Genomic DNA, 26,825 nt, shown 5'->3' with positions numbered 1-26,825 from the left:
CAAGGTATCAGGAAGCTTAGCATTTGAACGCACCGTCTTCGTGTTTTATGCATGCCTGCCATTTTTGTCTTTTGTAAACCTGAAGCATCAGATCCACCATAAACCTCTAATGTTTAGCAGTTTATGACTCCCCTCAAGTCAGGCTCATTCATCTGATTATGTGCTGTGTCCCCCAAGAAGGCAGCACCAGAGCTTTACCCCAGGGGAACGTGACTGAAACCCTCAGTCTTCTGAAAGGTGGTAAACTGAACACTCACGAGCTCTTTCAAATAAAGCAATAACTCAACATTTGTGCCCCATGCAAAACTGGTATTTGCCAGGCTACTTCTGCCTGCCATTCCAGGAAGCCTCTTACCTCTTCAGACATCAATTTCTTAACTCAGCATTGGTCCGTAAACTTTTACTGCTGCGTCCTGCAGATTCCTCCTTTTCCAGTCACTCAGATTATGAAGGTACAGTCCCAGGGGTGTTTCCCAGCGCTGTTCTTCCAACTGAAACGTGCTCCCCGCTGCAGCTTCCCGCACCCCAGCTCGTCAGCCAGGGAGCTGGGTTGTAAGGATGCCCCGTGTCTCCTCTGACTACAGCTGATGTCACCTTGGTTTGTTTCCAACCCTTTCTGAGCTTCTTACTGCCTCTCTCCCAAATCACACAATCGGACTGTTCTTTCATGCTCTAATTTGGACTGGACTACAGATATCTGCTTTAACAAAGGCAAATCAACCCACTGCCTACATAATTTTTAATTCTATCTACAGATGTATAGATATTTAAAGATAGACAGACCTTTTTGTCCTTATTTTTTTGCTTATTTGCCCTCTCTTCCCCCTTACTTGAAGGGGATGGATTTTTTTTTCCTATAATTGCTTCTTCTGTGTTCACTTTTATGCTGAGGTGACCTTTTACAGACACTACTGTTGGATTCAGGATTCCTACCTGCAGCCTGCCAATCATTTATCACAGCTCCAGAGGGCATGCTCAGTTCCAGCCTTTAAACAGCCCCTCTGAAAGCAGGTCTATTTAATATTATGTCTATACCTTTCTTCCACACTTCCTTTTGTGACTGCAGTGCATCCAAACAACCATCCTCTATTGAACAGTCTCCCCAATAAAACAAATGAACAGATTTATTGCTCCAATACAATAAAGTATGTTCAAAACTTGCTTACATTTATTAGTCAACATAAGTGTAAGACTTTAGGTTCCTTAAGACAGATAAGTCTGTATGTATGTGCACAGGGATACTTCAGATGCTTCTGAATGCCTGGAGTCCAGGAATTCATCTTTCATAGCACAGAGTAGCCCAGATCATGAAGCAAAGCAATACCACAGCTCCAAATTGCTTTGCAGGTCTAGCAGTTTATGGCTGCGGTATGTGCTGAGACCCTACTCACATTTATCCCTTTTCCCAGAATTGACATGCACATTCAACCTTCTGAAAAATTCTAAACCATCTCTTGTGAACAGCAGCTAACATGCGTCTGCTTCAGAACTCACAGAATTTAACTGCATCATGTTCATACCACCTACTTGCTAAACACCTGAAAAAGGAATTAAGCTTCCACCTTAGAAAAGAAAATCCTTAAGAACTGCTCACTCTAATCCTAAACTCAGCAAGGAGGTAAAAATACTACTCTCCTCTTCACTCCTATCAGCTGTCAATCTGCACAGAAGACATTTTCCACTCTCGGCTGGAGAAAGATGGTCATTGCAAAAGGTCAAAGCTCAGTGATAAAACAAGACTTGAATTTGAGTCCACACACAGAGAGATGCCGCAGTACAAGGCTGAGCAATTTTCTTGCTTGGTTCTTAAAATTACTACCATATTTGTATTGACTCCTCTAGGATTCAGTGAGCAAAAGCATAGAAAGAGGAAAAGCTGGTAAGAATTAATTTGGGGAAAGCCTTGCAAGAACCTGTCCCTGAGAACAATGGGGCTGGAAAGTGGCCTGGAAAAGTGAGGCTATTTTCATCTCATTGTTGAGCTGCTGAGCAATCGCTGTGAAGAGGCAGCGTTCAGGTATGGACAAGACATCTAAGTCAGAAGAGATGGGGATGGCACATAAAAAGTCTCTCAGTGGCCAAACAGGGCAACAGATAAAAGACTTATGAAAGTTAGATCAGAGCTGTTTAGCCACATATCTTCCTGCACTGGCGCTTGTAGAAGCAGTGCAGCTAGAACAGAGAATTGGAGTTTTGTTCAGTGGCAAAGCTAACCTGGCAGTACAGATCCATGCTTGGCTTAGAGGGGACGTGCTCTTTGTGAGTCTTGCTTGGAAGCTGAGTTCCTGAAATAGAGAAGAATAGGGAGAGGAAGAGGAAGATGGTGGGATATGGCCCAAAAGGCTGCTCTGGGATGAAAAATAATCCTGAGACCACTGGGAGAAAAATGGAGATTATGACTCTTGGCTGCATATGCTGTCAGACAGCTGACAAAACCCCAACAATAAAAGGTACCAAGGTAAGTCAAGACTGCTTCTCTACCAGTCTCTTGTCTCAGATGACTCAGCTTAGAAGGCTATATTAGTAACAGCTTCTCTTGATATAAGACACAATTTTAGTTTTACTGAAAGTAAATTCCACTCTGCTCTGCAGGCAGGAGTTCACTGTGCTTCTCTAGCTCAGCACTCCCTTCTGTCCAAAGCTAAGCAGCTGCTGCACGCAGGAAGAAGAGATAGCCAGACTATCTGCACTGACCTGTTTGGCCCTTACAAAAAAAGGAAGACAACCATTTAAAAACCTGTCTCCACTAACCTGGCACTGCAGCGGAGCTTGGCTATCATTTGACTAGCACCCCGACCGAATGATCAGCAACAGGAACAGGCTCTTGCATATCGTCTGCAGCAGTCTCAGCCCTGGGCTAGCAGGCACACGCCACTGGCTGAAGGCTCCAAATGTGCCCATCTGTCCCAAATGGTAACACTATACATGAAATTGCACATCCTACCTTCCTAAAGCTGAAGACAACTGAATTCCTTGCATCTTCAGGTGTATCAGAATACTTCACAGTAAGACATATATTCCCTTAGTATTACTATCAGAAGGAGCAGACAGGTGTCAGTATATCAAGGTACCATAGGTCTGTAGAAACAAACATGGAAAGACATCCTGTGCCTCAAAGAACGTGTCATACCATGTCACCTTTCTTATTTGCTGCTGCTGGAGAAGTAAGATCTAGAAACCAGAATGCTATTTATTATGTTTTTCAGGCTTCAGAAAGAAAATGTGTCAAAACACACATAGCTCTTGGTTTTTCTCATATGTATTTGTTTAATTCCCGATATTTGACAGAACATCTTCATAATACAAACACAGGCACTACTTGACCCAGATCCTCGGCTATCTCAGAAGAGCGACCACACACTAGTTGACTCTGGATTCTTCTACTCGCCTCTGGAAGCTGCTCTTTCCAGAACAGGTAACTCATGTTGATGCACAACACAGAAAGTTCATGTTCTCACTGTCAGAGCTTGTCTTTCATTTACAAAAGCTCAGATGTCCCTCTGGACACTCCAGACAACTCTGGATTCACCAACTCTGAATTCCCCTTACAAAAGCATGTGATGGTCGTACAGGGGCCTCAGGAACATGTGGAGACACAAGCACAAAGGAGAAGAAGTTGGTGGCCCAGTGGCTCTGTCCAGCTGGGGTTGTGATGTGCACAGTCTTTCCCCACTGCTGGGCTCCACAAGCAAAATGCTCATGCCAGGGAGAATTAGCTACTGCAGACCCAGACTATGTTTTCAGTAACTTTGGTCTTACTACTTTGGTCAGATCAGAGACAGAAACCTGATACTCAACTTCAGACAGCTTCAAGCCCAAACATGGCCTGAGTATCTGAAACTTATTGCCCCCCTCCACAATACCAGTTGACCCAGCAAAACATATTACCTCTCCTTAGAAAACCATATTGCGCTTGAACTTTGAAGAGAAGGTAATACGGAGCTAACGGACTTCCCCTGGTTCTCCAGAAGAGGTTTATTTCTGAAGTCTCATGGCAGCCTAGTGGCCAAATCCTATGAAACGTGGGACACTCTAAGCTGCAATACTGGACAAGATGCTACCTACCAGCCTATTTGCTACAGAGCCACTTACACCAGATGGGAACGCGCAAGAGGAAGCGGTAAGACCACAACTTCCCACCCATGAAGTTGAGTTCGCTCTTAACACCGCCTGCAATTAGTTTCTCTTACTGTCAAGTACCAAGTTTCCACTAATTTCTGTCAGCTTGTCAGAGGAAGCTTATTGTGCTCTGCACCTGGTCAGAAGGACTCACTTTCCCCAGGGGGCCTGGCAAAGCACAACCAGAGAAGAAAACAACCAGGGCTGTGCCATCCTCTGCAGCACGGAGGCAAGCCTGCCATCCCGGAGTCTCACGCAGCAGTAGAGGCCTTTTAATGGAAGGGCAATTCAACTGGCTTCTTTCCATTGAACTGTAACCTAAGGCTTTACCCAGCTACCATGTAATTGTCCTTCTGTATTTAGACAGAATGGCCTTGGTCAGGGGTGACAAGAATGTCCTGCCCCGTTAACGACAGGCCACAGAGCTCCCGAACAGGGCAGGGCTTCCCCAGGGTCACGCGATTTTCTGCCAGGGGCTTTCTGCCCAGCTCTTCATTTGTGGTGCCCTCAACTCCTGACTTATGTTTTCAGCTTTTATTTTGCCATCTCCTGAAGATAAAAGTTTAAAGATACACTCTAAACAACTGCTTGTTATTTTAGGAGGCACAGTTGTTAGTTAAGGAGTGAGGACCCGATCCCTCCTTTGTACAGGCACTGAGCTCTCATTGCCTGAAACGCATCTTTGACAGCGACTTGTTCTTTGGCGTTCAGCCTCCAGTAATCTGCCTTACACTATTACTGCGACATGATACCACTCTAACAAACAAATTAATTATTCGCATGACACAGTTTTACTGCCTTTTGAATTTCATATAAACATTTCACGCACACACACAGAAGCCCAAACTCATTCATGAATTTCAGGCACTTAAAGATACCTTCGTTACAAGCTTTGTCTCCGCTGGCTCCCATTTGTAGTTACTAGAACCTGTGAACGTAGCTAGAGATGGACACATCCTGGAGACAAAAGTGGAGTTTGAGCATTCCTGATGCTACCATTCCTGCATCTTTCCAGTACCTACTTAGAGGTGCTTAAAGCACGACAACACTGATTTATCCACTTCAGTGATATACCTGAGGTTACATAGGGTCATTTCAGGTCTTACAAAACAAGATTTTTTCTTTACCTTGTTTTCCTTCTGGGCAACAATACATACCTCAAGCCTCTGAGCAAAGAGCCAGCTGAAGAAAGATGCCAGTTCTCATCTGTGTGTTGGAAACTGTCTTGTGATAAGACTAGAAAAGAATTCCTTAGTTTTAAGTAAACCAGTTTGATACTACTCACACTGGCCACAAAAAAAAAAAAAAAAGCAAACCCTCTCAAAAAAAACCCAAACCCTAAATTCTTTTTAAACCACCTTTAAAATCTGCTCAACAAATAGAGCATCAGGTGACCCACAGCAAATGGAACCAGAGAGGCACCATATGTTACCTTGTCCCTGCTTATGTAAAATGCTTAAGAGCTGTCATTTTCGTGCCTGAATCGTGCATCTACTATTGACAGTCCTGGAGGCACACATTCTGGTCAGCTTGTCCATTCCTTTCTAGAGGTACACAAACTGCAGCATGTAAGGACTTTTATGACAATCACTAGGTATTAAGCAATACACTGTTGGTAGGATAAGTAAGAATTTAAGTTTTTATCTCCCACCATGAGTAAAACAACCTCAATATGCTTCCCTTATGTAACTAGTCTTGATACATGCAACAACAAACCCGTCACCTTACACATATGCTAAACAGCACTATTTCTACTACCTTGCACAACAGTTCATAGCAATGCCAAGGTGTTCAAAATAGATATCTTGACATTTTTCAAGTGTGCTTTTTGCGTGTAGGCTTGTACTAACTTAGAACCTATACGTACACTGTGGCTAACCAACTTGCTTTGCTTCATTGTCTCTCGGAGTTCCCACAGCTGTAAAGATATGCGAAGTTAACTTCAATGCTACCTGTGCAAAGGTAACTTTTAAATGAATGTGCCCCAGCTAAGGCAGCTGTGCATGTGTTGAGCACAGACAGAAGTTGTTCTGGCAGCGCACATCTGTTCCTGAAAAGAACTGGAGGGTGACTCTTGCTATCTTATGCTGATAATAGTTTTCTTGGGTATTTCTTATGCCTAAGTCACTCTTCAGAGTCACCTGCAGTTAGTGTCACTCTGACAGCACAGTACAACGTGTGAAGTTTTGCACTGCATCCACAACATTGACAGATCTTCCCTCCTTCTCCAAGTGGGTCTCTGATGATCAGTATATAAGCATAGGGAGCATCTTCTGATACCTGAAAGTTGTCCCCATTCAGAGCCTTCCCTCACCATCTTCCCTGGTAGAGATATGGTGTGTAAAGAATTCCAAGAGTCTGGCTGAGAGCAGACTCAGGAACTGGACATTAGAGGATGCTGCCAAAAAGTGAGCTGCATGAAGGCTCAGCACTCAAAAAGCAGGGGATGCTGGAGATCCATTCCAACACCTCTCATCCTGTGAGTACTAAAACTAAAATATCATCTAGAATACAGTAGCTCTCCAGAGCAATTCTAAAAGGCATTGAGATTTCTACAACAAAGGGTGAAAAAAGGAGAGAAGCAAGTAGCAGCTGGGACTCAGATGGAGAAGGAAAAGGACCTTCCTAAGTTGTTGCCAAAGCGGATATATGGATGGGGTTGTCAAGCAGCTGTGCTGCCTCATGAAGCAATATGCAAACTGATGCAAGTCTTGTAGAGAGCTATGCTGGCCCTAAGAGAGGCACAGGGGGCCAAATAGTGCAGTGCGCTAACACAGGACTGACAAAACCTCTGCTTTATTACCAGGTTTGCAATGATCTGCGACATGACGTTGGATGAGTCACTCTACCTCTCTGTGCCGCTGGCTGCCATCTGGCTAATTAGACTAAACTATTTGATGTGAGGGCTGCATCTAACTATAGATTAGTTTGGCAGGTAGCACAATTGGTTACCGATACTGCTAAAAAGTCATCTAGCAAAAGTAGAATACAGAGAGCAACCGCGGCCAGTCACTTGCAGAAGCACTAAATTCACACAGAGGCAAAAATGCTGCACGACTAGGCAGCTCTTGGCACCAGTCTCATTGGTTCAGTCATCTGTGTCACGTGGATTCCCAACTTTACCAAAGCATTTCTTTCCGGGAGCCTGAAAGTGCATCTCTAAGCCAGATACAAGCATTTGTATTTAACAGCATATGCAATAAGCTTCTCTGCACAGCACTTAAGAGTGAGTAATTAAAGGCAATATTACTGCAGTAGAGCTCCTCATTAGCAACCTAATTAGCCTTCTGAAAATAATTAACATTCCTTTCTATAAAGGGAACAGATGACCCATTACAACCATCAGACAAGCAAAACAAATGCTGAAGGTAAGGGAGATTTGTTGAGGGAGACAGCAAGAGAAGCATCCAGCAGCAGTACGAGTAAAAAAGGAAGAAGATGAGGCACAAAGGCCTGTGGCTTATGAAGACTGGACTATGCAAGTGGGTGTGCAGGGCTGGTACACACCTAGCTGTCTGATGTGTGCATCCAGCATTCACACTGAGCATTCTCCTTCCTCTACCTCTAGGATCCACTGATAATCCATCAGCTGAGATGCTGAAAAATTCTGCACTCCAATTTATTTTGAAAGCCAGATTTAAAGGCTCTTAAATTCAACCATTCACAGTCACAAACAGCTCTCTCCATACACAAAAATTCCCCAAAGGTTATATATTTTGACTATTAAAACACTCTCAAAATGCCCATTAAAATAAACCATGATTTAATGTCGCATGCAGCCCATTTCTGTGGCCCACAGGAACAAGTGAGGTGATGGCTATGAACAGCATGAAGCACACCTCTCCAAGTTTCACAGGGTGGTGCTTTGATCAGTTAGCATGCCCTGAAAGAGTTAGGCATACTTTTCTTGATCAGTGCCTGTTTGAAATCACTGCAGGTGAGCAGAGAGTCACAGGCATCAGCATTGTGGGATGTGCATGCGTATACAGAAGAAAGCATAGGATACAGGTCAACATATTCCTGCCTGGTGCAGCAAGATTATGAGAGTTTGATGCACTGTTTCAGTGCAGAACAAGAGATAAAAGGAGAAATAAGCCACGATGGAGCTGAGCTTCCTGACATCCACATATTCAGGTAACATAGCAAACATAAATCATGAACATGCAGTTGCATTTTCAGCCATTTCCTTGTCTGATGTACATTTACATTTCCCTGGCAGGAAAGCGGAATACTCATAGCCTTGAAGTGTGATTGCAGTGAGGGCGAAGCTCAGCCGTACAAAAGCTTCCACAGCTACATCACTATGGAAACCACAAATCTACTGCCTGCTCTGTGTGTCTACTTCTTTTACTGATTTTTTTTTTTTTTTAAAAAGTATTCTTCCAGTTTATCATCTTCTCACTTCTGTCAAGACCACAGGAGGACAAATATGTTTTGCCTGCTTCAGGACCAAACCTTTCATCCTTGAGAGCCCTCTTTGTGAAACGTACCCCACCTCTCTACCCAGCTGGGCAATCTTCTCCCCAGGATGCTTCCACCACTTCTTTCACTGAGGACTCGTCAAACACAGTCTGGGATTTCATCTTAGCCTCCACAGCTTCCCTCAGCTTCTGGACTAGGACAAATCCAAAGGTGGCTTGCTCTAAGGCAAATCCAGCTAGCTGGCACAATGAGAAGCTGAAAACTGTTCTGGACACAAGTCTCGTTTTGACTGAAGTATCATTCACCTCCTTCCCTCAAAGCGTTTTAAGAACATTTGGAGTGCTCTTAAAATGGGGTAGGGCACATTACAAGACAGCTGTAAATGCAAGGGTTACACTTTTGCTTTAAGAAGCCTATAATTTCTACGGCAGTTGCTACTTAAAGATAGCTTTTCCCACAATAAAAATCTGAATATCTCTCAGCAAAAGTCTAATAGCCAAGAGCAACGCTGGAAGATGCAGAAGGAAAATGGGGAAAAATGCTCAAGAGTCTGCAATGTGGCATGCATGGTGCAGCCTGGGTGTGTGAAATGGCTAAAGGAATCTTCATACCAACCAGCAGGAGTGAAAAAGCAAAAAAAGAATAAAAACCCCTCTGTTTCTAAGTATGAGCATTTTACGCTGAGGAACAGCCTCAGAACAAACCTTCGGCAATGCCTTCTCTCACACTGGGCACCTTTTACCTGAGCTCAGAGCAGTTCATGGAAGTATCAGAAGATAATTTAGTCTCTGTAGCTCTGTAAGTCCTCAGTGCCTCTCAAATTCAGCTGCCAATTGACAACTATTACATAGACAAATGACCACTACCAAACAAGTTGAGAAAAACTACGTATTTCACAGACATTCCCGGACAGCCATTTAAATACAGTCCTCTCCACTAAAGCACTCTGCGTGGAGAGAAAAACCCTGCCTGTGCTGAGAGAACTTTTAGCAGATGATGCTGGCTTCTCAGCAAGACAAAGCTAGGAACAAACTGACATAGTATAAGTTCTCTTACAAAAACCAAAGCAACACTATACAAAAGATGCAGGCCCCCATCTCCTTTTTGCAAAAAGGGCCAGAGCAGTCAGTGCTTCTATCTTGGTCCTAACTCACTGCTCTCACCTCACAACCAATTCCAGGCTGGCATTACCAGATGCATCCCAGTTTTGTTGGTGTTGCAAGAGTTCCTACCAACAGCCCATAGGATGATCAAAGCTTACTTCTCTGTCCTCAAGGATGTCACAACAACACACAAGCCCGTTTCATGGAGGACAAGCTGAGCGGAGCAGTGATCACAGTCTGCAGGGTCATGTCCCCATGACTTTGGAAGCAGATCTGTCCGCATCTCCAGTGGACAGCATCCTGAACGGCCTGAGTGGATGGAACATACAGGAGGCACTGGAGGAATGAATAATTCATAGTCTTGTTCTGCTGCCAATGGATCTATGTTTTCTTGTGCCCATACGGCGCTCAGTTTTTGTTTTAACAGTAATAGGAGATGTCTGCACTTCCTTTGATGGTTCTTGAGGGCAGGCGATAAGCAGCATTTGCTCTATTCACAGCAATAGTTCCATACACCAGAGCGCTTGCCAGACACAGCTTTCTTCAGAAGTACTCATGGCTACATCATTGACAAAATGGCTGGACTCATTCCAAGGCTCGGTCCATCACCAGCAGCCTTCCCGGGAAGCTGATGACACTTGCTTTGTCATAACCTTGCAGCACTGGTCTGGACTTTACTGTTCAGTAGATGACACTTTTTGACCAACTGAAGCCCAGTATTCAGCTACACAATGGGCAGCAAGATCACAGTTGGAACTCGAGGCAGCAGCTGACCCTGCTTATCCACACTGTTAGCACTGCCACCATTAAGTCTACTGCTTTCCTTCAGCAGCTGACTGGGTCTGCTCCCCAATCTCAGAGAGGGACAGGGGTCTATCAGAGCAAGAACACCTACAAGAGTGGGACAACAGAATACCGTAGCATACGATTTCTTGGGCACTACCACTAAAAGAGGATAATGAGACCCCTGAGACAGGATAGGCTGAGGGAGGAAGGTGCTACATGAATCCAAATTTTATATATGTAGCACCTACATATTCAAAGCAAATTCCCAGTTAGAGATAAAGTACTGTGTATGACCTAGCCATGAAACCTTATCCACAACAGGGAAAACAATGCCGTAGCCTGAACTGCTGCAAGCTGTATCAGAGCACTTGTGCTTAACCTCTTGTTAGGGCACCACACCGCACACTGCAGACACATAGAATGCTCTGAAAATGCTGCAGGGTCTGGAGAGTGTCGTTCTGGTCCCACAACGTCCAGACCATCTACCAGGATCAATATAAAGTTTTGCTCCAGGATATAAATCTCCCTTCCAGTTTGATAGCATTTTACATCCACTCTGTGCAAGTGTAACAGACTGCCATAGATACTGGAGAGTGGCAAGATGAGCCCAAAAAGATTTAGTAGAGTAACACGCTGGTGAATCAGGTGCAGAGACTGCACTACTTGTTAGGGCCAGGAATAGATTCCTCATCATCCAACTCACACCTGTGCTTTTACCACCAGAGAGAGCAACCCTCTGCTCTTTACCTACTGCTCTGATTTAGCTCAGAGATACTGCTCCACTGTCCTGATTGTTTTAACTGCCTAAGGCTATCTGAGTGTGAGGTTTTAGAGAGACAATAACGCTGGAGTAAGTTTGGCAATATAAATTATGAGCAATCAGAATGATGTGACTCAAAGCAGACAGAAATCAAGGGCGATGCATGCAAACAGCGATCTTTCTTACAGAAAGCAACTTGCAGTTTGAACTGATGGAAATAACTTCACATCTTGACCATCCTATATGCACTCTACATATTTAAATTTCAAAGGTCCCATCTACAACACAGCCAGCTCTGTATTCAGAGAACTGCTCTGGTTTTCTGGTCTATGAGCGCACTCCCACCGGTTTTACCCTCCAGCCCTTACCTTTTCTGGGGAGGAATCCTGGAGCTCTCCCGCTTTTTGGTCAGTGCCTGGTTCACAGCATCCGTGGGTTCACCAGGTTGCCTCCAGCAAGCCTGAGCCGTTTCAGATGCCAGCCGTTTTTGGACCAGGTGCGTGTGACCAACAGCTAATACACCAACCAGACAGCCTTCCTAAACCAAAAGAAGCACAGCACAAAAGAGGCTTTAAACACTGAAAGAGCTATGTGTATGGATAGCTTAGCTCCGGTACATTGGGCCCTGGAAGACCTGACTTCTCCAGAGCCCCAGGCAGGTGCCTGTACCTGCCCCTCAGCCGGGGCGGCTCCCTGGCAGCTGCCTCTCCTCTGGTAAGGCTGAGCCTGTCGGCTCTTCACTGCCCTCCTGGATCCCAGCCACAGAAAACACACAGAGCAACTTCACTGGAGCCAGTGGCCAAAGGTTGCTCACTGCTACCATCTCAGCCAACGTCTCGGTTAACCCTTGAAGGGTCTACCAGAAAGTGCTTTATCTCTATTTTCCCGGCCAATCCCCTGATTTTTGAAGTAAGCCTCACTGCTGACTCCTTTTCAGCCCCATCCTCCCTCTCCTAACATTGCCTCCCTATCTCACCCGCCTCCTCTCCTCCTCACTTCTCCAACCATCACACTTTTCTTCTTCTCCCTTCCCCACGCTGGGACAGAGCATAGCCTTCGTGTCAGCAGACTCTTGCCACTGCCACCCACCTCCCACCCCAGCCTGTTCCTGGGGGCACTGGCGCTGCCTCTTCCCCCCACTCCGGTGACCCAAATGCCTTTCACCTCCACGTTGGGCTCCGGCAGCCCGGCTGCACGACCCAAGCAAGCGGAGCCTGTGAGCTGTGGCTGTACTTCTCCTTCTCTTCGAGCGCTGACATTTAGGATGCCACATTCTCGATTTTCACAGAAGTCACGCCTCAAGGTGCCAGCTCCAACACACAAGTATCTAACATTGTACTCGCGCCAGCCTCACAGATCTTACACTCCGAGGGCATGTCTATACATACATTTTTCTGGATTAATTACATGTGAAGAAGTTAGAGCAAAGACATTCATGTGTCAGACTGTGTAACAAATGGGATCTTCACATTATCCTCATAAATCTCAGAGTTTTTGAGCACCAAAGTCCAACAGGAATTCAAGAGAAATGTTTTCCTTAAAAGCAAAAAAAAAACCCTACGCTGTTTTTATTTAGGTAACACTGAACTACAAAAACACTCCAATTAAAAATGCTGATTAAATAACTAATCCTTCCCCAACAAAACCTTCCCACCAAGATTAACAGGGCGATGAATAGCATAAAACCACTAATTAAATCAATGTAACATGGGTATTAGAGAGACACATTTAGCACCTTCTCCTTATGCACTGAGGCTTGAGCATCTACTTTGGAGTGTCTCCTATCATGAGAAATAGTTGCTATTTTAATAGTTAGGTATTTGTACATCAAACTGGGAAAGAACTTGGTTGTTAGCTAGCTATAGTATAAATTATTCCGAAGTTGATGTTCCAAAAAATTGTTTGCACATGTTCTATTTTCATCGTACGCATTTAGTCACAGTTGGATATAGGTTTCTACTGAACTATTTATCAGACACACACAAACAAAAGTTTTAAAAGCACTTCCCTAGAATCACAAGAAAACTGAGAACACTTTTTACATCGTCAGATTTGTCTATAATTTGATTTGTAAAGGAGTGAGGAACAAAACCATATAAAATAAGCAACTGCAACGCACTCCTGACTCCTTCAGTGTACAAATAAGAACATTACAAAAGGCTTCAAGCCAACCTAACTTTAGGACAACACAGTCCCACTCAATTCAGCTCCTTCCCTGGCACCAGCACTCAGGCCACCCATGGGGCATCACAGCAAGCGAGACCAAGGAACTCACCAGCCATTTGAATGCTATCCCCAAAAAGTCTGTTAGTTCCTAGCTGTTATCACCTTCCCAGTCTAGCTCACCAGCCACCACCCAGCAGAAAGAAGTTCCTTTTTTCAGAAAAATCTTCATTTCTATGAACTCACAGTACCAGAGAAGCCATTCCTTTAGTTACACATGTATCTACACTTGAAAGAAAATAATCATTGAAGAAACTCTTCCTGAAAGAAGATAATCATTGAAGAAACTCTTCATTAGCAAAGACTATGTCATAGCACACATGAGCAGAGAGGTAGAGCTGAAGATACAGGTTTGACCTTAAAGCTCACATGACAAATACAATGCTTAAGCAGTTCAGAAAAGGGGATTTGTTTATTCTTTTGTAGATAAATGACACTTCTGGGTTGAAATATGAATTATTTAAAAAGTATTTGTAGTAGGGAAAAAACAAACAAACAAAAAACCAACAACAGTGGTGTGACCATTCAACTGCACATACAGAAAGAGTTAAAAATCTAAAATCCACTGTTAGGGCAGACTCAGGCTTCCCTGCCAGCACTGTAAAACAGCACTTGCCCATGCTCTGACCATTCCCTAACACAGACACCAACATTTCTGGTGTCAGCAGGTCGAGGACTGCACGTTAGCATAATTTAGCAGTAGCACTCATAAAATGAAAATACAAAGAACAAGCAAACAAAAAGGAAAGCAAATTCCTGACTGAGAAGTGGTTGCCTGTGCATTCCTTCAACTGTCTATTTTAGTACTTACACTTCTTCATGATTGCCAAAGTGCTCCAAAAAAGAAAGCTCGGGTGAGTGCAACTACCTGGTGATAAACTGTCCTACCAGAGTCACAACGCTGTTCAGGGACTTATCCAGGATTCTCCTGGGAAGAAAGTGCCCAATTTGCTGCCCTTTGATGAGGGCTTTCAAACCTGCACACAGACCAGCTGGGATCTGAACATCTCTGAACCTAGACTGGTAGACAGAACACTAAGCATGGTACGTGTGGCTGAATTTCCTTCCCAAAAGGACTGAATTACTTCAGAGCGATACCTAGGGCATGCACTGGCTATGCAATAGCCATCTCCTGAAAAGGAAACACCTCTCTTCTGGAACAACAACAACAACAAAATTGCTAAAACAACTCCATAAGGCATTGACTCGCAGCTACCCGATGAAAACAAATGATCTCCAAGGTTAGGTGCATCCTTCCCCAGATATCTCTAGGTTGGTCCCCTATCTCTACTGAAAGCTTCTGGCAAACCCTTGAGAAGCACATTAGACGTCCAGAGTTTCAGATTTCTTTTAAAAGCCACGCCACCACCCAATAACTGAAGAGGCTTGGGCAGATGTCCACACCCCCACACAACTACAGTAGCTGCAAATGTTTCTGTGGCCATTTATCGCCAAAAGCAGAAACATGTTGAGAATAACTGCCAAGAGTCTATTTTTTGTTGTTGTAATCCTGCAATCTTTTACCAAAAAAAAAACCCAAAAACCCACAAAAAACCCCCCCAACCAACAGAACACAAAACGAAACTTGGGTTTCAAACAAATACACAATCAAATTCCCTCATGCTGCTAGGTCTGTCTTCTATTATTAGACTCTCACTTACTTTTTCTCCATGTACACTCTCTCCTGCTTATGTTCCTTCCACTCTGTTCCTGCTAAGGCAATGAAAATGAATGAGCTGGCTTTACATTCAGGTTTTCATGCATTACCATGGCTCTCAACATTTTTGGGTCAATTGGCCACTGTGAGTGCTTAAGATTTCTCACAGCTAGCCACACATCCCTGCCATCTACCTTTTAAGGTGAATCTCTCACCCATTTTCTTCTTTTTCATGTCCCCAAGGATAAGCTAGAGACTACTTTCTGTAAGCTGGTGAACCATCAAAGACCCACAGACCTGTGTGGTTATCTTCTTATATACACTTACATATACTTCATTATTCTCATCTAACAATTTTTTCTGTTGATTTGAGGTTCTGTGAATACATTTCTCTACAACTGGGGTCAAATCTGACCTCGCAATGTGGCATGTTAAGCAGAAGGTGAGTTAAAAAGGAGCAACTCCACCTACACTTGCTTTATGAAGACGTACAGAACACATGTTACATCATGAAAGCAAACTCACTGGCTTTTTGGTAATTGAAGGCAGGGTACTGTTGCCTAGCAACTTACTGATTACCATTTTTTTCAAGTATCACATGCACACTTAGATATGTTGCATAATAATGTCTCACTTTTATGCTGCCGAACCCAACGGAAAAAAAAAAGGGGGGGGGGGGGAGAATACCAAAATTGATGCCATTAGTCTCCTTTCTGGCAAAGGAGAAAGTACAAGATAGTAGCTCAAGAACAGGTTGAAACATTTTATTATTCCTGAATTTTATTCCTGCCTTTTTCTAGCTTGCTGAATGTGCTTATACAAGCATTTTATTTTATCTACTTGTCTGCAAAACGACACTAATAATACCAGCCTCACAGACTGAAAATTCATTAAGAATAGAGATTCTCAGATGAAAGATGCAGTGGAAGTGCTGGTGTTAGCACTTACAGCTTTTTAGTACTCCAAACGCTGCTAAGCTCTGGTCCAAAGGGTAGCAAATTTTAATCATTGTCATGACATTGTCCAGTCCTTGTTTCTCAAACAAGGATCTCAGATCACGAAAACTACATTTCTCCCATCAGAACCCGACACTTTCCTGTCTTCTATGTCAGATATATAGGTAGAAAAAGAAAAAAAGAAAACAAACCCCCAACCCCCATGCACGCACACACAAGGTAGCATACCCCAAACTGAAATTGGAGCACTATGCATTATCACAGTTCTTGGAGGTCATACCATGAAAATCAGAGGTGAATCAGAACATGTGCATACATGACATTTTTAGAAATCAACATGCTCTACTTATTGATCTGATCTTTGAAAAACTAATTACACTCTAGCTAATCTATGAAAGAATTAAGCATTTAATTGCCTTTATGGTGCGCAGTAATACCTCATAATACAAGCACCAAACTGAGGTGTTGTTTTCAAAAGGATATAATTATCTAACAGGAGGGCTTGGATTCTAGAAGTTGACTTTTCACACATTCGCAAGTTATATGCCAATATTAATATAATATAATGTAATGCCTACTTTATATATACACTTGAGTCTCCCATTGCACAGAATGGGAGTGGCTCAGCAGCCCAGGGTGCTCCCGATACCACACTAGCCTCTGTCAGCTGAAGTGACTCAAGGTGATGTTTTGAAACTCAGTATCTCATCTCCATGGTAAAGTATTAACCGGCAAAGGAAAACCAAAAGCAACAACAGCCAAGCTCTATACTGCTAAGGAATCATGACATTACCTTCACAGCGGCTCCTCTCTTCCTGGTAGACATCAGAGCATTTTTATAAACTGTGCCCTACATCCTGCAGCTCTTGTGCAAGTCCACTTCCAATTAAAAGCTTAATTGTGAGATCTGCCTTGGAAAAAACTGCTGGATCAAAATAAACCAAATCACATGGTGTCTATCATGCCACTAGGGGAAACTAAATACACATCTTGAAAACACCAGAAATCACAAAAAGAAATAACTCTTCCTCTAGAACTTACTGGAAGCATCCTTACCATAAACCTCCGCTGACACAAAATACAAAGAAAACGTGTGGGCCAAAGAGTGCCCCATGGATTAAGCAAGCCCGGCTTTGCTAGGTTGGAAACAGCCACATATACCACTATCATCAGGCACTGTCTGCCATAAGCAGCAAGAAACCATTCTACCTAGAGTTCCATATAGACACAGTCCCAGCCAAGATTTCTCAGCGCAGATGAGGCTGGTGGAGCTGAATGAGTTTAGCTGCCTTCAGGGTGAAAAAACCACAAAACAAAACAGACTCCCCATCCCCAGGAGGCACCTCGCAGTACACACAGCACTATGCCACGGCTACCCTTGCTAAAGAGCGCTTCCTCCTTCAGAAATACTTCATCGTCTCCTTCATGCTGCCGGCAAAGTCAAGGAGAAAGGTGCTTCGCAAAAGTCCTTCATACAGGCTGCCTTCAATATATGGTGCACCTGAGAGCAAAGATCCAGCAAGGAAGGAGTCAAACAGCAGCTTCACCACTCAATGCTATCAACACTTATCTAACAACTACTAATGCTTGGATCTTATGCAATGAAAGCAAGACAGTGCGCATTTGTGGTAGGGAAGATTCCCTCCAGTCATCTAATCCAGCTTTGACAGAAGCCTGTGAGGGCAGGGGAGTTTTGAAATAAGGTTGTGGCGAACTCTTGTGCACTGACGCTACTAAAAATCCAGAACAAAAGAAAGGGTAACATAAAATGCTTCTCTCTTTTATACAATGGTTAGACACCTGTGAACTAGTAACCGATATGTATTCTCATTCAGATATGCCTACAAACAAATCCCTAAAGCAGCCTAGCTTTTATTTAGCCTCTAAGGACATGTTAAAGAGCACAATGCACCTGCAAATACATGTCTTTTACACTTGTTTTAGCTGGACCATGAGGTGCATAGGTTCTGGCTCACAGTAGACATTATTGGGTGTATCATTTACAACCAGGAATGTAGTGCTCTGACTAACCAGAAAGAGCACGTTGTTCCCAATTGGCACAGATGCGGGTAGTCTGTTCCCACAGAGCCAAAGCTTTTGCCCAGTCTGGCTTTCTTTCAGGACTCTTTCTGGTTGCCTGCACAACCACCTTACCCAGGAGCTCAGAAACCATCTGCGATACTCCTGCCTCACGTACCGTCACAGAAATGTGAAAAGCAGACCAGTTTATTTCTGATGTATAAGGCAAACCAACCCTCCGCTCCCCCACCCAGTATGTACTGAGCCTGCAGAGCTAAGAGCAAGCAAGCAATAAAGTCACCAGAGAATACTAAAATGCGTACAGGAAGCAGATCTGAGAAGTAAAAGGGGATCATTTACAAGCCCATACCAAACAAGCCACAAGCAGATAATGCCTTTTATGTTGGAAAACATTAGGTACCTAGATGATCTTTCAGAAGAAGGAAGAAAAATGCCGTACTTAAGCTTTCACAACTGGCAGATTTCATTTTGAAAGAGAATTCCCAACTTTACATCTTTCACTCCAGATCCAACCCAGGAACACCTTTGTTGGACACTGCTTCATTTGCAGCTATACAGGAACACACGGGACAGAAGGGACTACATATAAATTTGCTCAGGTGCCATTTCCCATGGCAGAACGCGGCTCTGGCATCCTAAAGCTGACCAAGGTATTGCAGCTGCCTGTGGAGGTGGGCAGTGCTTCCCACAAAAGGAAGGTGAGGAGTGGGAACCGAGGCTTTTCCTGCCTCCTGCTGGCAAACAATTTCTTTAAGTAATTGACCTACTTTCTACAGAATAATTAGCCGTAGGGAATGAACCACTGCTGCCCTTTAATTAGTCATGTTGTTACCTCTCTTGTCTTACCATGTAACAGCAGGCTGCCTGAAACTGAAAAAAGAAACAAACACAAAAGAAACAACACAACTTAATTTCATTTTCTTAAGCATGGCATTTATTAAAGGCAATCCAGAAACAAAGAATCCTAAGGTACAATTGGCAACAATAATATTTCCCATTACTTCTATGATTTCATCATTAGAACAAGCAGGTCTCCCTCATGCAACTACCCTTTAAGCCTTCTCAACATATTAAGCTTCTCTTTTTCTAGGAGCTTTTTCAGGATACTTTCCCTTCATCTTCCATGAGGAAAAAAAACTTCTTTCCACTGTCAGAATGTTTCAGAATAGAAAGGACTCTGCCTGAAATCTAGTCAAACCTCCTGCCTATCATAGTTTATTAAAATTTCATGCAGTTTCTTGCAACAGAGCTCAGTAACTTGGGTAAGGACAGAAGTCCTATAGTCTAAGGACATTAGAGTTGCATATGATGAGCAAAGAGCCCAAGAAATCACGCCACAGCCAGCATGGCAACACCAAAACCGGCAAAGGACTGTTCACACAGATGACCATTAGTGACTGATCCCACACTGCAGAGGAAAGAGAAAACCTACAAAGTCTGGCCCTAGACTCTGTGTTAAGTACGATTCTGAGGATACAAACAAGACTTGCCATCAAAGCACGTGATGACAGCAAAGAGATGGGGTTTTTCCCCTGGGAACAGTGCAGTCTCCTCTCCCCCACTGCCCCCAGACCTCCTCCTTCCTGGCATGGTCAGTCCCTGATTGTGGCTCATTTCTAATGTTTCAGAGGAAGACAAAACCTAAATTCATCTGGCTAATTACACCATGAGAGGAAATACCCTTCCTGGACACAATGCAGTGACTGCCGGCAGCCCTGAAGCACTCAAGCTATGTACATTCGTTGTCCTAACCAAACAGACAGGTATTACAAGCACGTTTTAGGACACTACAAAACAACCCCTCTTCTCCAGAGCTCTTGATGTGTGGAAATAAGTAGATCCACAAATTACAAAGCCAAAGAGATTCCTACATCTTCACTCCCTAGGACTTCTCCAAGATGCTGAATTAAAGTATAGATTGTAAAAAGATATCTCAATTTAAAGACTCCAAACACTATCGAGTCCACCACCTTACCCAAAAACCTCTTCCGGTTTCACACTCAAAGTCAGGAACCTGCATCTCCCTTCAAGGTTAAATTTGCCTTTCACTGCTTGGCACCACATCACGTTATGACATTGTCAGCAAAACCGCAGAGTCTCCACTATCAGGTATCATTTCCATATGTATGCAGAGATCCAGATTACTCTCAACCCACCTGTCAATAAGCTACCCACAACTCTTGTTTTAGCCCTCCCTTGACTGTTTCTGTAAACTGCCATGGGATCTTGCCACAAGAACGCCAAGGTTTGAACTCTCCCGATGAAGCAGCTCGTTTCCTCCCTCCACCGTCACCCTGCAGCGGAGTGGGAACAGCAATACTGACCAAGGCTACGGACGTGCTGCCAGAGCCTCAGCAAGGAGGTGTTACACAGTCACAAGCAGTACTACCTCACCATTTGCTTGCCCCTCCATTTCCCTTCCACCGGACTATACTACTTCCTTTTTCAATATGCCTTTGATCAGAGGATGTCAAAATGTTTCACAGACATAGAATAAGCTGCTGGTAACACTTCTGCTGACCTTTGTTTAGAAAGCTGCTATAGCTACTAGTTAAACCAAAGGATGTGGAGTTAAGTCTTGTGTTTCAATATCACATCTACCCATGAAAAGCCACCTTTCTGTACCTCAGTTGCCCCTTCTACAAACAGGGAGACACCCATGTTCTTCAGTGGAGCCTCAAAACAGAACTATGAAATTTGCAGACATATGCACAAAGCTCCTCAGGGAGAAAATACCAACTTTCAAATTAAGTGAACAAGCTTAATTTATCCACAGCAGCAAGCTGTTGTCACCACACACAGAACAACTGACATCCCTGCATGGAGGAGGTCGTACCTTCTCACTGGGATTAGGCGCCGGGATTCAGGAAGGACCTTCAAGATGTGCCGTGGGCATCAGACCGTCTTACAGACTTCCTACCACGCTTTACTCAGTGCTGGCCGAGAGCGGCTACAGGTATTAACGATTCCATGTCAATTAAGTCTTCCTCTTCTGCTTCCTAATAATTTTATAGTAATTGTTCTTTTCAGGACTTCCTATTTACCACCAAACAGTAGCTATCCCCATCTCTAACTGGTGCCGTACATGTATTAATGCATTTGCGTTCCTGGAACCCACAGAACAGAGCTCTTTGGGCAATCTGTTCTTGCAAATCCCCAATGCACACAGCTCTAGCAGTCACGGACTTGTTACCACCTCGCCTGCGAAATAATTCAGCTCCTGCAGGGACTGCTTCTTCCTCAGAATTAAGAGGAAAGCAGGACAAACTTGTCAAATAAATGATGTTAAAGAACAATACAAAATATTTCATCTGACAAGTTTTACTGCTTCTGCTATGTAATTAGGACCCTTATCAAGTTTGTACTTCCCTGGTAGCTTTGGACCAGCAACGCCAAAAGCTCTCAAGGAAATCCCAGTGTAAGACTCCAACTCAGGATGAGAGGGACGGGCAAGCCTCCCAGCATCCCTGCTCCTAAGTATCCTAGAGACAATTTTCAAAACCCTAGTGCAAAGGATGGGGGACAGAAGGAATCAGATTTTCCATTTTGCCAAAATTCAGTTATTACGAATATTTTTCCACACCAAAAATGGAAAGAGAGCAAACATCTTGAGACTAATTTAAATTAAAAATTAAAAAAAAAAAAAGAAAGAAAAGGAATGATTTGCATTGTCAGCTGATTGTAATACCTGGGTCCCTGACCTCTGAGCATTACAGATGCGAGTAATTCACAAGGTTGCAGAAAAGTCACTGAAAGGATCAGAGCCAGCCCCCACCTCCCAATTCTGCTCTGCAAAAGCTGGGCTGCTTCAGATCTATTTCTCCTGTCCTGGAGTAAAGTTTCACTGAAATAAATACCAAAAGATATTTCAAAACAATTTTTGCCAAAAAAAGGGCACTTTTCAGTGAAAAGCAGCTCCAATTTCAACAACTCTTCCACCCTGCTCCCCCAGAGCCCCGAGCACCTCCCAGCTGGGCCGGGCGCTCCCGAACAAAACCCCCGCGCCCCCGCCCCGGCGCTCGCCCCGAGGGGCGGCGGGGCCCAGCCGGCGGGGGGAGCGGCACGGGTGGCGCCCCGGGGGACGCCGCTCCCTCAGGCCGGGCCGCATGGCCCCTCTCTCCGGGAGGGGGCGACACCCCGCGCCCAGACCCCGGGCCCCGCCGCGCCTCCCCGGGGCCCCCCGGCGGGCGAGGAGGTTCGCGCTCCGCCGCCCGCCTTTGTCTCGCTCAGGCCGGCGTCCGCCCGGCTTCCCCGCGCGACGCCCGCCTGGCGGGAAGCGCGGCCGCATCCCGGCGGAGGCGACCCGGCCCTCCTTGCCGCCAGAAAGCGAAACCAACGGCGCCGGGCGCCAGCCCCCGCCTTCCGCCCCGGGCAGCGCATCCCCCGCCGCCGCCGCTCAGCTGCGGAGAGGCCGCCGCGGGCGCCGCGCATCTACCGGCGGGACGGGCGTGGAGGCGGCGACCGGCCGCGGGCAGGTGCCGATGCCGCGGCTTGGCCTCCCCCCCCGCCCTCCTGGCCGCTCCGCGGCTCATCGCCTCACCGGGGTCCATGGGTGCCCTGCGGCCGGCGGCGGCGGGAGGTGAAGTGTGCTAGTGACACTCGCCCGTAGTATGGATGCGGTTGCAATCTGCACATGCTCGCTTCCGACAGCCGGCCTGCCCCGCCACCTTCCCTTAACTCTTTCCCTACTGCCCCGCACTGCCTCCTCAACGACGGGGCGGCAGCGGCCTGGCCCCCGCAAGCCTCCCCCTGAGGCGCCGGCCCCGCGCCCTGCCGCGGAGGTGCAGCCGGTCTGCTGGATCCGCAGCCGGGGCGGGGGGAAGGCCCGGCCCCCCCGGCCGAGGCCTGCCGGGACCGGCGTGGGGGAGAGAGCCTAAACCCGGCGCGGGGGGGGGGAGAGCCCACGGAGGGTGAACGTGCCTCCCCGGAGAACCGGACCCTGCCGGTGTGGGTTGGTGCGAGCTCAGGTGTGTGGCGGGAACACTCTGCTCAAAAAGCTCCCAAAAAGCCTGGAGTGTTTGCTCTGGCTGAGTGCACGATGTGGCAACGCTTCTTGGCTGGTGAGCCCACGGTACAGGTTCTTCATATTTACTCTTCTAAAGAAATCCGTAACAAAAACAAATAAAAACCCGAACAGCTAAGGGATATCACCCCCATGCTCCTGTTGTTGAATCTGGATGCTGACAGGACATCCCTGCAGTGCAGGAAATCAAACACAACTATCAAAGGAAATATTTGTCTGCAGCTTCACTGTTAAAATAGTGAAACATAATCTCTACAAGAAGTGTTTTTCCACCCAGAAGGATCGCTTCAGATTCAGAAAATTGCCCGAGGAAGAGGAGTAAGAAAATAAATTTAAAGCATAGGTAGTAAAATAAATCAAAATCGTTTTTCTTTCTACATTAACTCTTCAGCAGCATGAGAATGCAGGAAAAAAAATGCCATTCTGAGGATTAGAAATCAGGAGATTGCAGTCCTGAACCAGAGTTCATAAGCAAACAAATGACCCCTCTGTACCTCTGGCTTCCCTCTGAAAAATGGAAGGAAGTACCAGCAGCTCTCTGCAGTCAGGATTAGCTTGTTAATGCCTCTGAAGTGCCTTACAGCCTTCAGACAGAAGGGAGGGAGATTTTTATTTTGTTCCTTTACAGAGAGAAATCAAAGTGTTGTGAGGTAAAACAGTAACCTCGAGTGACACAAACTCAGAAGTGGCAACTGATCCTGAGGCCCGAGCCCTGCGTTTAAGGAACGCCCTGCCCTGCCTTTCCTAATTAGATACTGACTTCGGGCTCTACCCGACCGGGGCCTCTGATGCAGTCCACATTTTCTTTCTCACAGACACCAGGTTTCCTGGTCTCTCCTGCCTTCTGTAGTACCAGAAATGATGAGCTAATATTTTTAGCAGAATAAGGATGTTTTTACAACCTCTGTTTAATGACTCAGCATTTCTGATATCAATAATAAACGGTCCCAATGATGAGGCAACATCAGATCTGTGCAGGCCCCGAGGCAATTATAAGGAAGGATTCTCAAGATGTCTGGCCTCGGCGGCTCTCTCCAAGGCAGGTATTCTCTTGAGAGGCTGCTCCCTCTGCCCCAAAACTGCAGGGCCAGCAGATGCTGCACGCTCAAAAAAATGCTGCGGCTTTGCATAGCTCTGCATAACCCCGGAGTGCCTGGGTTACTGGCTGGCGTCCCTGTCAGCGTTCACTCAGGGAGCTCTGTGTACAAACCGCTGTGGCTGCTCTGAGGATGCCACAATGCAGCAAACCAGCCTGTTACCGAGTCACCTGATTGCACAATCTCACTGAGAGCTGGAGTATCAGAAAGATGGAGCATTTTAAAGGGGAAATGGAGAACAACGCACCGCTAGCCCTACCTCAGCAAGGAAGCTGTGCAAGCTGGGACAGCACTGCATGTGCTGGTGACCTCAAGCTGGATGAAAAAAACAACAATTGTTTTATATATATTTCAACAGAGCTGAGAAGGAAAATGCTAAGACAGCTAAGGCATCTGTGATATTCTAAGAAGCACCTTTAAAATACCGTATCCAATTAGGCAGCTACAGAGGACAGCAGCCTAATGCAGTGCTTATGTATTTATTGTGAAATAGCATCCTTTAGAAAGTACTGAGGACCATGCTAGAGACATAGTCGAGAGAGAGCGTGAGAGAGATCATTTCACAGTATGAGACAGCATGAACATTTCACAGCATGAGAGGAGAGAATGGAGCAGAGGAAAGGTCAAAGAGAAAGGAAGAAGAGAGCCAAGAGATACTCACCTACGAGAAGGAGAAATCAACAGCCAGAGATGGACCGGAAAAAATGACAAGCACATGTAGGGAATACATAAATCTGTATTCTCCTGTCTAGTCACAGCAAGCAGAGAGAGGAAGGAGGAGGTGAGGAGAAAGGAGAGGGCTCCCAGAATGAGAAGGGAGGAAGGAGGAGGCAGTGAGGCAGGGGTGAGGGGAATGAAGACAAACACTGTACTGTGCTGAGGGGACAGGCAGGAGGGAGAAATGTCAGAGCGAGCACCTGGTGGTGGTGCTGTACACCTGAGAGCTTGTTCAGCTCTCCCCAGCTGCATTAGCTGGTCCAGAAAAGCTGTTGTTTTTCTGTCCAGCCTTGTTCCTTTCAGCCTGAGTTAGTAATGGAAGAAAAAACCAAAACAAGCAAAACCCAGAACAATGGAGTTGAGATTATAATATGGCAAAAGCTGGAGTAGGATGAACCTCAGGGACAAAGGAGAGAGGATTTCCTAGAACTGCCCTTTTGTCAGGCATTCACCAGGAGGCTTGAGCTCTTCAGGGCCTGGTGGTGGGGGCAAGCACCAGTCTCTGCAGAGCATCCAGGTTTGTACACAGAAAGCTACCTCCAAGATGAAAAGAGTTTGCGGTGACCTAAGTATGCTGTAGCCCCTCTGCACCCACTTGTAAACAGGCACAGGAGATGCAGCTGATCTTGTTAATGATCTCATAGTCCCATCATGTGTGCATTGCCTTCATCTGGAATAACACAGATGATATATAACACCTGATCTAGTTCCTCTATATGTGTGCCCAAAGCCAGTTCAGACATCTCTGCACCATCCTGTCTGGTTCTGGAAGGATTTATTCATTTGGGTGCAGTATCACACCTGACTGTATGGAAACATCCTGGAAAGTAGCATAATCATATTTGCTTGCTACTATACTCTTGTATCTGGGCACACTAAGGAGTGCAGTGCAGCAATACCTGAGCTGGTTCCTCACTCATCCATTTTGTGTCTGGCAGAGCTTATTCCCTCAGCGTAATTTGTGTTTTATTTATGGCACAATTGATACACTGAAAAAAGAATGACTCATTTCTTCAGGAACTCTTTAATGTGGTTGTTACACTGGTATCTGAGTGCATCACAAATATTACTGCCAGTGTAGTCATTCCCAGTGAGGCAAGATCTCACTCTGCAGACTGGGGTTTGAAGCTCAGACATGTTACACTTAAAAGGAATCATAAATATGAGATTTGTAACATCTCTTTTTCCTCAGAGAATTTAGTTTTATATGGCTCCTTATATTTACATTCCAGTTGTGGATGCTCATCCCTTCTCTAAATCCAGCCCTAGTCTAGGAAAAGGAGCACCTGGAAAATCAGGAAGCTCCATTAGTCATACCAGTTTAGTCCAAGATACTTGTCTGACATTGCTTAGGAACTAGTGAGGAACGGAATCCAGCTTTCCAGAGCAGTGTTTAACCATCTGGCTCATTAAATCACCCTTTCCCTAATTTCCTGCCTCACTCTCTACATGCTAACGGGTTCTGCAACAGATGAAACAGGAATCTCACCTTATAACTCTGCCTGTTCTCTACCCAGCCCTGGTTCAGTCTGACTCCAGCCACCAATGCATTGAAGGAGACTCCTATGATGGAAAACTTCATCACAATTGTTTAAAACCTCTCAAGATGAAAGCAGCATTTTCCCCTCCTTGGGGAGGTTTGGCTTTTTCTCTCATGTTTGCATGAGAAAGTCCTGCAACTGGGAATTGGGAATTCTGTCTCCCTGGGTATAGAGAATAGAGATGAGATGCTCTTTGTATATTTAATAATCAAAATACATTGGGGTTCTTTTTATATCTTCAGACACTAACCGCCATATTCATCAGTCCTGACAAAGTGCTTGATTCACAAAGGGACTGAGACAGGAGTTAGGTCCATGCAGGTTCTTGACATATCTCTATCCAAAATTGAAGGCCTCTAAACATTTGTTCATTTAACCATG

General features: G+C 45.2%; 2 protein-coding genes across 3 annotated transcripts in view; both read right to left on the bottom strand.

Moving 5' to 3' along the window:
* RAD51B (RAD51 paralog B) overlaps positions 1-11,680 on the bottom strand; it is a 469,034-nt gene extending 457,354 nt beyond the window's left edge. The window contains exon 1 of the mRNA XM_075754197.1: positions 11,559-11,680. The gene's annotated coding sequence lies outside the window, so the exon portion shown is untranslated. The remainder of the gene's footprint in view (positions 1-11,558) is intronic.
* Positions 1-22,725, bottom strand: part of TMEM229B (transmembrane protein 229B) — a 35,534-nt gene extending 12,809 nt beyond the window's left edge. Inside the window, exon 1 of one of the 2 annotated variants that reach the window (XM_075754199.1) lies at positions 22,607-22,725. The gene's annotated coding sequence lies outside the window, so the exon portion shown is untranslated. Of the gene's footprint in view, positions 1-11,558; positions 11,696-22,606 lie in introns of those variants that run through there. The other variant, XM_010310862.2, reaches the window with a different exon arrangement.
* Positions 22,726-26,825: the final 4,100 nt, after the last annotated feature.

This window comes from Balearica regulorum, chromosome 5, assembly GCF_011004875.1.
Source record: "Balearica regulorum gibbericeps isolate bBalReg1 chromosome 5, bBalReg1.pri, whole genome shotgun sequence".
Classification (NCBI taxonomy): Eukaryota; Metazoa; Chordata; class Aves; order Gruiformes; family Gruidae; genus Balearica; species Balearica regulorum.
Note: the sequence above shows the minus strand (reverse complement) of the source record. Positions and strands in the feature narration are given on the sequence as shown.